The following is a 14,346-nucleotide window of genomic DNA, read 5'->3' as shown; positions in this document are numbered from 1 at the left end:
CCCCGGATGTTTTTTTCTTTATTTCAATAAATACTTTTGATGACGTCATATCCGGCTTTTTGTAAAAGTTAAGGCGGCACTGTCACACCCTCATTTTTCAATCAAATTGATTGACATTTTTGTAAAGCAATCTTCGACAAAGGCCGGACTTCGGTATTGCATTTCAGCTTGGTGGCTAAAAATTTAATTAATGACTTTGGTCATTAAAAATCTGAAAATTGTAATACATTTTTTTATATATAAAACGATCCAAATTTACGTTTATCTTATTCTACATCATTTCCTGATTCCAAAAACATATAAATATGTTATATTCGGATTAAAAACAATCTCTGAAAATTAAAAATATAAAAATTATGATCAAAATTAAATTTCCGAAATCGATTTAAAATCAATTTCATCTTATTCCTTGTCGGTTCCTGATTCCCAAAACATATAGATATGATATGTTTGGATTAAAAACACGCTCAGAAAGTTAAAACGAAGAGAGGCACAGAAAAGCGTGCTATGCAGCACAGCGAAACCACTACCGCGCTAAACAGGCTCGTCAGTTTCACTCCGTTTTGCACAAGCGGCGGACTACGGTCATTGTGAAAAAATGCAGTGCGTTCAGTTTCATTCTGTGAGTTCCACAGCTTGACTAAATGTAGTAATTTTGCCTTACGCGACTTGTTATGTTTCCTTGTCTCTTTATTGCTGGATTAAGTTTTCTTGATATTTGAACCGTCGGTCTTTTTTGACGATTTTGTCAAAACTTGGTTCTTTTTCCGTGACATAAATTGACTGTTAGTGTATTAGGTTCATACTGAAATCTATTTTTTTGTGTTTCTATGCAGGTGTCAGTTTCGTTTCTGCTGAGCATCTCCCTCAACCGCTACCTGCACGTGTGCCACTCTCACCTGTACAGCCGTGTCTTCACGCTGCCTCGCACTGTGGCTTGGTGCCTCCTCATCTGGCTGGCCAGTCTCCTCCTTGCCCTAGTGCCTGTGCTAGATGGAGAAGAGGGCACCACCTACCGCTACAACATCGTCAGTCACTTCTGCTCTTTCAGTAGAAAAAAGTTCAGCTACGTCACCATGTTTGTAATCGCTGGTGCAATCTTATCCATGCTGTGTGTTGCTTACTGTAACTTGGCCATTTTCCGCCACTGGAGACAAACGGGAATGAGCAACACTAGGCGTTATCCGTTGCTTAAAAAAGAGAGGGGCAAACGACTGGCCAGGTGGAAGGTTGGTGTCAAAAAGCGGAACAAGATCGACAGCACTGCTGCTGGACTCGCAACACGTAGACATGAAGATAACGTGGAAGCGCACAGGCTGGCCAGCTTAAATGATACCGCTTCTGTGACGGAGCTGGGAGTTGAAGATCAAACTCTCTCCAATGTCTTGAGTGGAAGTGATGACTGTACAGGCAATGCTGGCACTTCCGTGAAACATGGCCCATTCGATAACAGCTGTGACAGAATGTTAGCTACGACCAAAGTACACATCGCAGACGAGGGTCGGGCAAGCAGATACCAGAAGAGACAAACTCTTCCGAATGCTAAGCCCTTTCTTTTCAGTTCATCAGTGGGATCTCAGGATGAAGAGAAAATTTACAAAGTCAGCGAAGAGGACGATAACTCTGACCAAGACTTTCACGATACTCCTGTACTGTGCAAACAATTTATCGTTGTTCAAGGTTCTCATGACACTGAAGAGGGACCTTCAGAAAGCTCAGATGCTCAAGCTGGTATGACGACACTGTCACCTACCACGTCACACCTGCCACTTGAAGTGACGTCAGTATTGCCAACATCGCTCTCCCTCCCATCAACCGTGAGAAGTCCTACACATCCCAAAACCGCCATGCACCAACTTCAGAAGCTACACAAGAAAAGGAGAGCAAGGGAGATGGCTTTCGTCCGTTCTCTCTTCGTTGTCTTTCTTCTCCTCGTCTTCTCTTTCGTCCCCTACGGTGCCATCCTCGTGGTGAACCACATGGTCCCTCACGCTGTGACGACTGAGATCTTCATTGCGGGCACCTTTTTCCTGTTCCTAAACTACTCGGTGAACTGGATCGTGTACGGCGTTATGAATCCGGCTTTCAAGCAAGGCTACGCTCAACTTCTCAAGGCCTATGAAAGCAACCGGAAAACAGACACAGAGACCACGTCGCTGAGTGCTTCCAGGTGTAGTCTGGCGATGCAACCAATGTCAAAAAGCAACCCAGAACTTTACACTGACTACTCAGCTTCGCCACAATCAAGTTTGGAGTCTCCAGCTCGTGTGAGACCTCAAGCAATGGGAAAAACCTACATCGAGAGTCACATCGATCCCTCTGCTTCGTCACAAGATCCTCCGGAGTCTCACATGTCATCGCCAGCCCTTTGGAGGTCATATACAACGACGCTTTAAAGGATGCATGTCCAGTTTTAATGACACTAAAACATTTCATATTGTGTGTGTGTGTGTGTGTGTGTGTGTGTGTGTGTGTGTGTGTGTGTGTGTGTGTGTGTGTGTGTGTGTGTGTGTGTGTGTGTGTGTGTGTGTGTGTGTGTGTGTGTGTGTGTGTGTGTGTGTGTGTGTGTGTGTGTGTGTGTGTGTGTGTGTTTTCTCAAGCGAATGTGATACTTCAGTTTCAGGTTACAGGCCTTCAAAGAGGTGTGAAAATGCTTGTATCACTCAGTCAGTCAGCCGATTCTGCTTTACCTTCTTGTATAATGTCATGTCTGTCGCACAGAAGTACAGCCACTCAAAATAAACTATTGATAAAGTGTGTGTGTGTGTGTGCGTGTGTGTGTGTGTGTGTGTGTGTGTGTGTGTGTGTGTGTGTGTGTGTGTGTGTGTGTGTGTGTGTGACTTTCAGGGTTAATAGAATTGTTTAAGGATATTTATTACAAGGAACTTAGATGACCAAAGACCCCAAAATGCCGAACGAATGACACTGGCTACAGATCAACAGGAACAAAATAATGGTTTAACCTCAGGACTTGTAAACTGCTTAACCGCTCATTTTGAAAAAGATCAACAAATCAACAAGCAGTTCGTGAAGTTTACCATAGTCAGATGACTTTCTATATTTTAATAGCTAAACCGTATCGAGCGTCCAAAGTTGATGAGCCACTCAGGCGGTGTTTTGTCATTATGTTTAAGAAAATAATCGGGCAGTGTGGATCTCTTTCGCACAAGAAGGTTCTTGCATAAATTAGGACACCATTAATACTAAACTACAATAAACACACACACCTCAAAAGGCAAAATCGAACGCGAATAAAGTCGAACTTTCTATTATTTTATTCGTTGCCTGTGTCACATGTAAGAGTAGCGCTTGGTATGCGGACTAGGAAATCAAGCAGGATTTCCTCCTCTTTAGTAATCATAAAAGGATTAATGAAAAAAGATCCTCTGTATTTGTGTTAAAACACCAATGAAAGCAACAAAGCAATTGAAACACTCAAACAAAACAAAACGAGCACAAATCGACAGCATTTATAAAGAAATGATTGAAACCAGATATTTATGCTCGAAAATGGTGCTCTTTTGCTTTTTAATTTTACAAATTTATTCAGCGGTAATTCTTGTGCAAAGATGTCATGCCTCATTATTACTTGTCATACACTATCTTATAAATAAGCGCTTAACGATTCGTTTTATTTTTATTTCTCTCCTTAGCAACCCTTGAAAAACTATCTTATAAAAGTCATGTTACTTTCATTTGCTTTTTATCTCAGAAGGTAAACTAAAACCATATTTCTGTCAAAATTACTGGGGTAGGGCTAGTATATGCACCACAGTTCAAACTCTAGCTCGTTAAAGGATATTCATATTTTTCCTTGTCACCACTTTTACATGTTGAATTTCATGTTTGTTTGTGTTTCATCCTGGACATTTAGTTTCAGAAGTGAGTACAAAACTGTTTTTGTTTTTTCACTTTACCAGTTAAGTTACTGTGTTTTGTGTTCTATTTTGTTCCTTTATCAATCTTCTTCAGCAGTGATCATTTGAATGATGATTTTGAATCTTCGTAATTTCTTCAGTACTGTTGTTGTAAAAACGACTGATTCCTAATATTCAAGTTTTAGTTGTTATTTTAGAACATATGGCATTCGAATCCCTATGTTTGTTTGTTTTTTCTGGCTATCTCGCCTAAGCGCTCCTTGAACTTACAAAAGAACATCTTTGTATGTACAGTTCTTATCAATTAAAAATAATTCCTATCACTTTAACAAGGGGCAGTAAATATATGTCAATTATTTTAAAACTATGTTCCATGTTGGGTTTGCTTTGTTCCTTCTGTTAACTTTGTTAATATGTTTGATGTGGAGCAACAATGGATTATTTTTGTTGACTGCTCTCCAAGTTTAAGTACATATAAAAGGCTTCCTGCTTCTCGCGTAAGATGTTCCGGGGTTAAGACAGAACGCTCGCTAACATCAAAGCGGATACAACTGTGCGTGTGTGTGTGTGTGTGTGTGTGTGTGTGTGTGTATGTATGTGAGTGTGTGTACGTGTGTGTGTGTGTCTGTGTGTGTGTATGAATGTGAGTGTGTGTACGTGTGTGTGTGTGTGTGTGTGTGTGTGTGTGTGTGTGTGTCTTACGTGCGTACATGTGTGTATATAAGTGTGTGTGTGTGTCACTGTGTGTGTGTGTGTGTGTCACTGTGTGTGTGTCACTGTGTGTGTGTGTGTGTCTGTGTCTGTGCGTGTGTCCTTACATGCGTACATGTTTGCGTGTGTGTGTGTGTGTGTGTGTGTGTGTTCTTATGTGTGTTTGTGTGTATGTGTGTGCGTGCGCGGTTACGTGCGCGCGTACGTGCGTGAGTGCATGCGTATGATCTTCCTTGTTTTAAGGAAAAGTCCTGAGGGGAAGGAACTGTGCTGCAGGACAAAAGAGGGGAAGGAACTGTGCTGCAGGACAAAAGAGGGCAAGGAACTGTGCTGCAGGACAAAAGAGGGGAAGGAACTGTGCTGCAAGACAAAAGAGCGGAAGGAACTGTACTGCAAGACAAAAGACGGGAAGGAACTGTGCTGCAAGACAAAAGAGGGGAAGGAACTGTGCTGCAGGACAAAAGAGAGGAAGGAACTGTACTGCAAGACAAAAGACGGGAAGGAACTGTGCTGCAAGACAAAAGAGGGGAAGGAACTGTACTGCAGGACGAAAGAGGGGAAAGAACTGTGCTGCAAGACAAAAGAGGGGAAGGAACTGGGCTGCAGGACAAAGGAGGGGAAGGAACTGTACTGCAGGACAAAAGAGGGGAAGGAACTGTACTGCAGGACAAAAGAGGAGCAGGAACTGTACTGCAGGACAAAAGAGGACTGCACCCAGATGGTCTAATACAAGACAGCAGATGGCATCGCGTAGTGAACTGATTCTTCGAAAAAAGGGTAAAGTGCTATTTTGTTTCTCCTTTTTTGCTACTAATGATAGTGTGTGTGTGTGTGTGTGTGTGTGTGTGTGTGTGTGTGTGTGTGTGTGTGTGTGTGTGTGTGTGAGGGTGTGTATTTGCAGTGTGTGTGTCTGTCTGTCTGTGTGTGTGTGTGTGTGTCTGTGTGTGTCTCTGTTTGTCTACAGGTGCCAGTCTTTGGCTTCTAAATGGGCCCTTTTTTCCCACAAGAGGTTGATGTGTCGTTGCCAACTAATCAAAGAAAAAGTTAAGCTCCACAACCTTCTCTATCACAGTACTATATCTCCTCAATCAAAGGGAACAAACAAGTACAAGTACAAAGTTAAATAACAGCTTTACCCTAAACGCACCAATGCATCAGAATAAAACAAAAGTTATGCAAAACACAGAAAGAGCGGATTTTTATTTTTTATCATGCAAAACACATAACGAGCGGAAATACAACCAAAGACTTCAAAAAGATTAAAACACATCTATTAAAGGCAGAGTAAGCCTCCCGTAAACCATCACAGATACGGTCAGGCTTTTACACACAGTACAAACACCATTTCATTTAAACACTCACCAATTGAGAACATCCTAGGTGCCCTCCGTAAAGAGCGAACAATTTTCAAAGAATTTATTTTTGCGTGGTTTATCTTACCCCTGAGCCATCGTGAACCCGTGTGATCCAGTTTTCCCTTTTGACAATGCAGTCGTCATAGTTAGTCATTTGAATGCGACTCGACGTGAGCTTATCTACAATAGCACGTTTTTTGTATGCACGAAACAACGGCTGTGGTTCACAAGAACTCTAGCGATGGCTTTTGACTGTTGAGAGGAACGGCGATTTGCACTGATAAACCGGCCGTCGTCTGCTACGACCCTTGCGTGACCCTGCTTCCGGGCTTTTCTTTTTTTAAACTTTCACAACTTCGAATTGTTCTGATCTTGTCTTGATGAAAAACGAATTCTTTTATGATTAAAGAATGTTTGTGTAACAAGCTGTCAATTTATTATTTAGATTTTAAAAGTTAGGTCTAGCGCAAAAACGAGGCGCCGTTGTTGTTAACGGAACAAGTCTACGAAAATAAATTCTTTGAAAATGTCTCACGCTCGACAGAAAGCAGCCAGGATGTTCCCGTTCGGTGAGCGTTCAAATGGAAGTATGCTTGTACTGTATTTAGACGCTCGGGGAGCTCTGTGATGGTTTACGGGAGGCTTACTGTGCCTTTAACCCAAATACATTTGACCAACTGAAAGGCCTAAGCATGTGTGGTTGGTTGGTTGGTTGGTTGGTTTGTTTGTTTGCTTAACGCCCAGCCGACCACGAAGGGCCATATCAGGGCGGTGCTGCTTTGACATATAACGTGCGCCACACACAAGACAGAAGTCGCAGCACAGGCTTCACGTCTCACCCAGTCACATTATTCTGACACCGGACCAACCAGTCCTAGCACTAACCCCATAATGCCAGACGCCAGGCGGAGCAGCCACTAGATTGCCAATTTTAAAGTCTTAGGTATGACCCGGCCGGGGTTCGAACCCACGACCTCCCGATCACGGGGCGGACGCCTTACCACTAGGCCAACCGTGCCGGTCAGGTTGGTTGGTTGGTTGGTTGGTTGGTTGGTTGGTTGGTTAGGCCAAAAAAATAAAATAGGTCTGTTTACGGTAACATAGGCCCAAAAAATAGGGTCGGTAGGTCGGGATTTTTCTTCTTTTTTTTCTCCAAAATAACATATTTTTACGTTATTTTGCCCAAAAAAACAAGATTTTTTTTTTTCCAAATGCCAAAAAAAGTCTAGGGTCGCGCGAAAAAACTAGGGTCGGTCGGGTTACCGTAAACAGACCTATTTTTTGGGGGGGGCCTTAAAACATTTTACATTCAGGTCTATCACTGCAAAAACAACGTTCTAAAAGTTTATAACGTTCACATATATCTAAGCAAGTGTGGGAACAGAGAAGCACATACTACAAAATATAGAAGTATTGTGAAGAACTAGAAAAGCAGGAACAGCATTGAGAAACAAAGATACAAACAGATGATGAAGAAGAAAATTGCGGGAAAAACAATTAAGTACAACAACAAAAGGGTTGCTCTGTTGCAGCAGTAAGACTTCTTTACCAAGAGTAAAACTAACTTGTTTTATTATCTACCACAAATACACAATTCTCTGTGGCCGGTGGTCCAATCCATCTGTGGTCCAACCCGGTCATTTGTTCATCTTTTTTATGTGACCTTGCGTGTGTCTGTGTGTGAGCGTGTCTGTGTGTGTGTGTTTGTGTGTTTGTGTGTGTGTGTTTGTGTGTGTGTGTGTGTGGGTGTGGGTATGTGTGTGTGTGTGTGTGTGTGTGTGTGTGTGTGTGTGTGTGTGTGTGTACTAAATATCAGAGCAACAATAAAGAAATATTTAAAGCACTGTAGACTGTGATTAAGCAAAATATTGAATCTCTACCCGCTGCCTTTTCTAAAAATGTACACATGTCTATGATTAAGGGGAATGGAAGGTGGCGAGCGCAAAATGTAATAGATAGTAGGGGTGGGAAAATGCCCGCAGTGTCATTTGGTTGCCGCACAGGACTTGGTATTAATATTTTCATCGTGGGAGAGAACTAAAATGACGAGGACCAAAAGGTCAAGAACATTTGATCAGGGTTCAAAACGTCGAGTGTGACAAAAGGTCTCAAAGACCTATGATGAAAAGCAGGCGGAGCAGCCTGCGTTATCATCTTCTGCTTCATAGTAATAAGCTCAATGGGAAGTTTGTGACGTAGTCGAAGGGCTAAGGTCACTGGTGGTGACGTTACTTCCTTGACCTGTTGGCCTGACGAGACTGCAGAGCGATACATTGAGCTGCATAACCTCCCCCCGAGCTTTCCTCCAAAAACAAAAAGCTGTGAGTATTTTCCGCGCGTAGAGAACGTATCCCTGTCTGAAGGCCGGGTTCATAACGCCGTACACAATCCAGTTCACCGAGTTGTTGAAGTACAGGAAGAAGTTGCCCAGGATGACGACCTCAGGCGGCAGGCGGACGTATGAGGCGAGAACGATCATGGCGCCGTACGTGATGAACGTAACAACCGCAAGAAGAAAGATGACGAAGAGAGAACGGACGAAGGCCACCTCTCTGGCTTTGGTTCTCTTGGCTCGCTTCTTGGCAGTTTGATTGGCTGTCCTTGGAATCTTGTCAGCTTGCTTGGCTGGTGTGCGTTTTGGACGCATTGGAGGTGACCCAGAAATAACATGTATAGTTGGCGTCGGTGACTTCAGTATAGATGATGGTTTTGCGCCTTTCTTGACAGTTTCTGAGCATTTTGATGGTTGCTGAGAAGTATTTTCAATGTCGCCAGCAACTACAGAGCTTTGCTTTGCCGTAGCATCGGGCTGTCTCCTTAAACTATCAACAGCTTCGTTGTTTTCGCTTTCCTGGTTTTCTTGGCATCCATTGAAAAGGTCTTCAGAGTTTACGTCCACAGATCCGCTTGACAAAGAGTGGTCGGAGACTTCGTCGTCAACAGCTCTGACTTTGCCGTCAGCGACATGAACAATAGCATCTGGATCAGTGTCAAAAACAGTGCATTCAGCCTCGTCGCTGTTTTGACACTGACTTTCCACTGACTCCATACTCTTTGCGTCTTCAGGATTCAGGTCTCTGTTGTTCAATATCTCAATAGTTGCCTTGGCGGCGGGCCGGGACAGCACTACGCTTGTGGTAGGTTCTACAGGCTCCTCATTTCTCTGAGTTATTGTCCTAGTCGCAGTACATACCACCTTATCCCTCTTCACAGCAGCCCGTAACCTGGCAACACGTTTCTGTCGTTTGGCTGCCACCCTCTCAACTAGCGGACATGGCCGGCTTGTGCGGAGTCTACCTCGTCTCCAGTAGCGGAAAATGGCGAAGTTGCAGTAGGCAACAAACATCATGGGAAAGATGGCGTACACCAGAGTTAGGACCTTCATGTAGTTGACTCTTGCGCGGTTGTAGGAGCAGAATCTGGTGACCGGATTGTAGCGATAGTTGGTGTGCTCTATGTTGTCCATGACTGGTAGGAGGGCCATGAAGAAGCTGCCCAACCAGATGAGGAGGCTCCAAGCCACAGTGCGAGGCAGCGTGAAGACACGGCTGTAAAGGTGAGAGTGACACACGTGCAGGTAGCGGTTGAGGGAGATGCTGACCAGGAAGGCAATACTCACCTGAAAGAGATTAAATATATGTGCTAGTTTCCAAGTCAAACACACGTTTCTGACATTCTGATAATCATCGGTCCACGCTATCGCTGGTCTCTCTGACAGGATGTATATTTACTGTGCGGAATCTATCAAAACAAGAATACAGAGTTATCTCTCAACTGAGACAAAAATAATTGCCGATTGGCCGACTTCGACAGTGATCTCCGTTCTGTTCTTCACAGTTATGATAAAGACATCGTTCTCAGGTTAAAACAAGTCGAAATGTTGAGACTGGTGTGGGAAGGAGACCGTGATATTGTTGCATCACTCCAAAATGGTTACGGAAAAAGTATCGTCTGCTTCGTAGCCAAAGTTGATTATCACGTGACACTTTTGCCATATTTAGAGTTGTTTGCACAGGAAATACACCCGCTTGAAACTGTCTTGCATATCAATTCCTTTGTAATTCAAACATTACAAAAAAAACATGAAAAATCATTATCGACGATCGCGAATCTGCTTATATCAATAACACATTACGAAAAGCTCTAAATATGTTAAAAAAATCGATTTCTTACCCACAGAAAGAAAACCAAGGCATCCTTTCAGGGATAAATGAGACCCGAAGGGAAGTAACTCATTTTGACCTGAGTTCAGGATGACGTTTCTGACACAACTGCTTTCATTCCAAAGTGCAGATTCATACTGACGAGATCTGTATCTTATTTTTTTTAGATCACTTAAAGTTACTGAACTTGTCACGCCCCTGTGTACGGGGCAGCTATCCGTTTGAACGAAATACCGAGTTTCATCGACTTTTATTCAAGGAGTCAAAAACTGCAATCCTTTTACGAATTGACTTCGGTCATTCTCCGAAAAGGAAGGTGTGGCCCTCGATCAGGCTCACATCTCGTCCCGCACGTGAACTAATTAAGTCAAAAGCCAACATGGAAGTCTGTTAGTCTATTTGGGGTACTTCATGTCAAGACATTATAAGATGTTTGGTGGCTTGTTGACAGACCAGCTTTTTTGTTGGTCCGAGGGGTGCATATCGTCTTAGGTTTCATCTTTATCGACCAAGGTCGATTTTTGGATGAGCAAAAGTACGCACAATAACAGACGGGATCCCTATTCTGAACGTAATTTTTATAATGCATTTCAGGGCCTCAAAACGTTTCAGTAGTTCGAGATAATACGTCATACTCGTCTGTGACGTCAAACGTAACTTCTTCGTCGCTTTTCTTCCAGTCTAAAAATGTACAGAGCTGTCATCATAATTTATTTGCGAGTTCCGTAAGTTTTGGGCATATTCCTTTTCTTGTAAGTGTTATATGACTTTTCGTAGTGCATTTTGCGATTACAGAGATAAGTTGCAAATTGACAATGAGTCGCCGCGGTAATTATCAACATTGATTAGGTCTTTGAGAGTGAATATTTACAATCGTTATCCTCGCAAACACGAATCCAAAGCCGCGATGGTTCCACACATCAAATAATCAGACTGATTGGCCTTTACTTTGACAATCTACGTTTCACCTGAAAGCTCAAACCCATTCACCATCTCGATTTGTTACATGGGGGAACAGTGTTATTTGTTACCCAGTTGGTTATAAATGAAAACTCGTGAAAAGGATTACAGTGCGTTTTATTACGTACAAACATTGTACCAGATGATATGTGTGTCCATTTTGGCATACCGCACACAGCCTTGAGCCCCAGAACGTGATCACGGGAAATGTTGAATACATTTTGGCATACCGCATACAGCCTTGAGCCCCAGAACGTGATCACGGGAAATGTTGAATACATTTTGGCGGGAGATGCGAACTGACTAATCGCATGAAGTTTCGTTTGGCTGGCAACACTAAAGGTATGTGAAGGCATCTGTGAAATAGTTGTGTAAAGCTTTTGACTGTTTGTATCGTAATCTGCGGCAAAAAGAAAATTCGTTGCTTCAGCAATGCTGTGACTCATGCACTGCTCCTTTAACGAAGCCTATTCTTTTGATGCAAAGTACAAATCATATTGAAATAGATTGGAGAAACTTACCGAGTACATTGCAGTAACAAAGACCCCATTGAAGACGCAGTGAGCATTGTTCACGACCGGGTGACGATTCAGAATGAGGTCAAGGACGAAGAAGGTGAACCAGTATCCCAAGGTGACAAGGTCAGCCAAGGACAAATTGGCCACAAACAGAATGTGAACGCTCTGTTGGCGTTTGAACTGCTTGAAGATGACGAGTAGAAGCAAACAGTTCCCGATGAACCCGGAGAAAATCATAACAACACCCATTATGATGAAAGTAACGCGTGCACCAGTATTCATGTCGCCACCAACAAAATCTGCCAATGGTTCAAAGGCATTCCTCGGGCGTGTTATGTATACTGGCATCATGGCCATATTGAACTATAATCTGTTACACAATCTGTTTCAACTTTGGTTTGTCTTGTTTTTAGTAAACACCACAAAGGCAGTTTTGTCTGAAGATCCGTTTTTGTGTCGTTGGGAGTTCTCGTTTTGATAGTCAAAACACAGTTGAAACTTCAAAGTCAAGCCAAAAGAACTGAAAGCTTATTCACTTCCTCCAAGTATTTGCATATCTGGTAGGCTGGCCATTTTTATACATATATAAATATATATATACGTATGTATAATTTGTTTTAAATCTTTTTTTTTCTCTTTTTTTTTACAACGCCAGTACCCAGACGATGTGTACCAATTTGTTTCCTTTCTGCTAGTATTTCGTACCTTGCCGTCAACAACAGTGTTCGTTTTTTATGAACTAAACGCAGTATCGATTTTCTGGCACAAGGAGCTTCTTTCAAAACTAGAAAACTCAAAATGACGAATAGGCCTAAGACTCATCTCAACAAAACATTCGCATGAGATGAACTTGAATGCTGAAGAAGACTACCAAGGTGATTCATGGACAATACTTTCTAAACAACAATGTGTTTCCCTGTGTTGTACGTGATTTTAAGTGCACGCAAGATCGTAATTGCAGATAAATAAGCATCGTAAGACAATTAACAATCATTGACGATTCTTTCCTTCTTCCGTTTTTGGTTTGTTCCGTATGTAGAGTTGTCTATATTCAGTGTTTGGCCACATTTGTGACACTCCACCACGAAATGAGTCGCATGTCATCTCGCGCGGTTCTGAGCTAGGCTTAATGTAAGTCCGGGGAGTGTCTGGTAACAGTGTGAGGGTCACCTTAGTCACAGGCTTATAACTCAAACAGTTTTCGCTCTTTTCTAAAACGGTTTTCACCACTGGATAGAACATAAAAAATTCTTTAGGAAAATGTAAAAATATGAAAATCATGCAAAGGTGACATGCGATTCATTCCGTGGTGGAGGGTCACGTTTGGATGTAATCCAGGGAGGGTTTTCTGTTGCCCGGAACACCCACCAGAAATGAATCTAATGTATTGAAAATTGAAAGAGGTCACACTCCCAATTCACGTGTTCCAAAGAAAAAATATAGACAGCATTGATTTAGAATAAGTATCCTTATCGGATTATGACTTTATTCAGTTATTCTGCAGAAAAACAGAAATGCTGGCGAATAACTGTTTGTTTCTGCAGCATTTCTGCATAATGTCATCTTTCGCGAGAGCAACGTTTTTTTCTGCAGTAAAACAGTTTTACTGCAGTAAAATTGAAATCAAGAATGCTGCAGTAAAACGGTGATGTTGTTTTACTGGAGAAAAACTGTTTACACTTTTTCTTCAGCATTTTGGCATTATTCAGTTATTCTGCAGAAAAACAGAAATGCTGGAGAAAAACTGTCTTTTCTGCGGTATTTCTGCATGATGTCATCTTTCGCCGAAGCAACGGGTTTTTATGGAGCAAAACATTTTACTGCAGTAAAATTGAAATCAAGAATGCTGCAGTAAAACGGTGCTGTTGTTTTACTGCAGAAAACCTGTTTACACTTTTTCTGCAGCATTTTGTACTGGCTCATTATAATGTTCGAGCACGCGAGCCCCCCTCTGTCGAGAGATGGACTCATCCAGAATTACCAATAGTTGTGCGTGACACGAATGTATTTTGTCTGTCTGACTTCCTTTCCGCCGGAAGTTCAATGTTTCAAATTAAACAATGGCACCTGTCAGCAACATTGTCACATTTTCCCAGACGAACGCAGTAGTCCACTTCGTGTTCGATTTGCTTCAGAAATTGTTCACGTTCGGCCGCCATTGTGAAGTTGAATATAATGCCCTTATGCTACACGCCTTCTGATTGGTACACTCCGGAACAAACTATTATACTATCCCAGGGGGCGACGGATACAAACGCTACTTTACAAGGTCGTTCGTTTTTCTCCAGAAAAACTGTCACAGACTATTCTGAAGAAAAAGTTAATCGCAATAATGCTGCAGAAAACCAAGTAAACATTATGCTTCAGAAAAACTGTTTTACTGCAGTAACAAAACGTTGCTTCGGCGAAAGATGACATTATGCAGAAATGCTGCAGAAAAGACAGTTTCAGTTTCTCCAGCATTTCGGTTTTTCTCCAGAATAACTGAATAATGTCATAATCCGCCAAGAGCCAGTACAAAATGCTGCAGAAAAAATGTAAACAGGTTTTCTGCAGTCAAACAACAGCACCGTTTTACTGCAGCATTCTTGGTTTCAATTTTACTGCAGTAAAATGTTTTGCTGCAGAAAAAAAACGCTGCTTCGGCGAAGAGATGACATTATGCAGAAATGCAGCAGAAAAGAACGGTTTTTCTCCAGCATTTGTCTTTTCTGCAGAATAACTGAATAAAGTCATAATCCGCGAAGGATAAATAAGCGCT

The 14,346-nt window shown here is 42.2% G+C and overlaps 1 long non-coding RNA gene across 1 annotated transcript in view; it reads right to left on the bottom strand.

Moving 5' to 3' along the window:
- Positions 1-14,346, bottom strand: part of LOC138975554 (uncharacterized) — a 324,129-nt gene that overhangs the window by 201,175 nt on the left and 108,608 nt on the right. The gene's annotated exons all lie outside the window — the stretch shown is intronic.

The sequence above is a fragment of the Littorina saxatilis genome, linkage group LG9 (genome assembly GCF_037325665.1).
Source record: "Littorina saxatilis isolate snail1 linkage group LG9, US_GU_Lsax_2.0, whole genome shotgun sequence".
Classification (NCBI taxonomy): domain Eukaryota; kingdom Metazoa; phylum Mollusca; class Gastropoda; order Littorinimorpha; family Littorinidae; genus Littorina; species Littorina saxatilis.
Note: the sequence above shows the minus strand (reverse complement) of the source record. Positions and strands in the feature narration are given on the sequence as shown.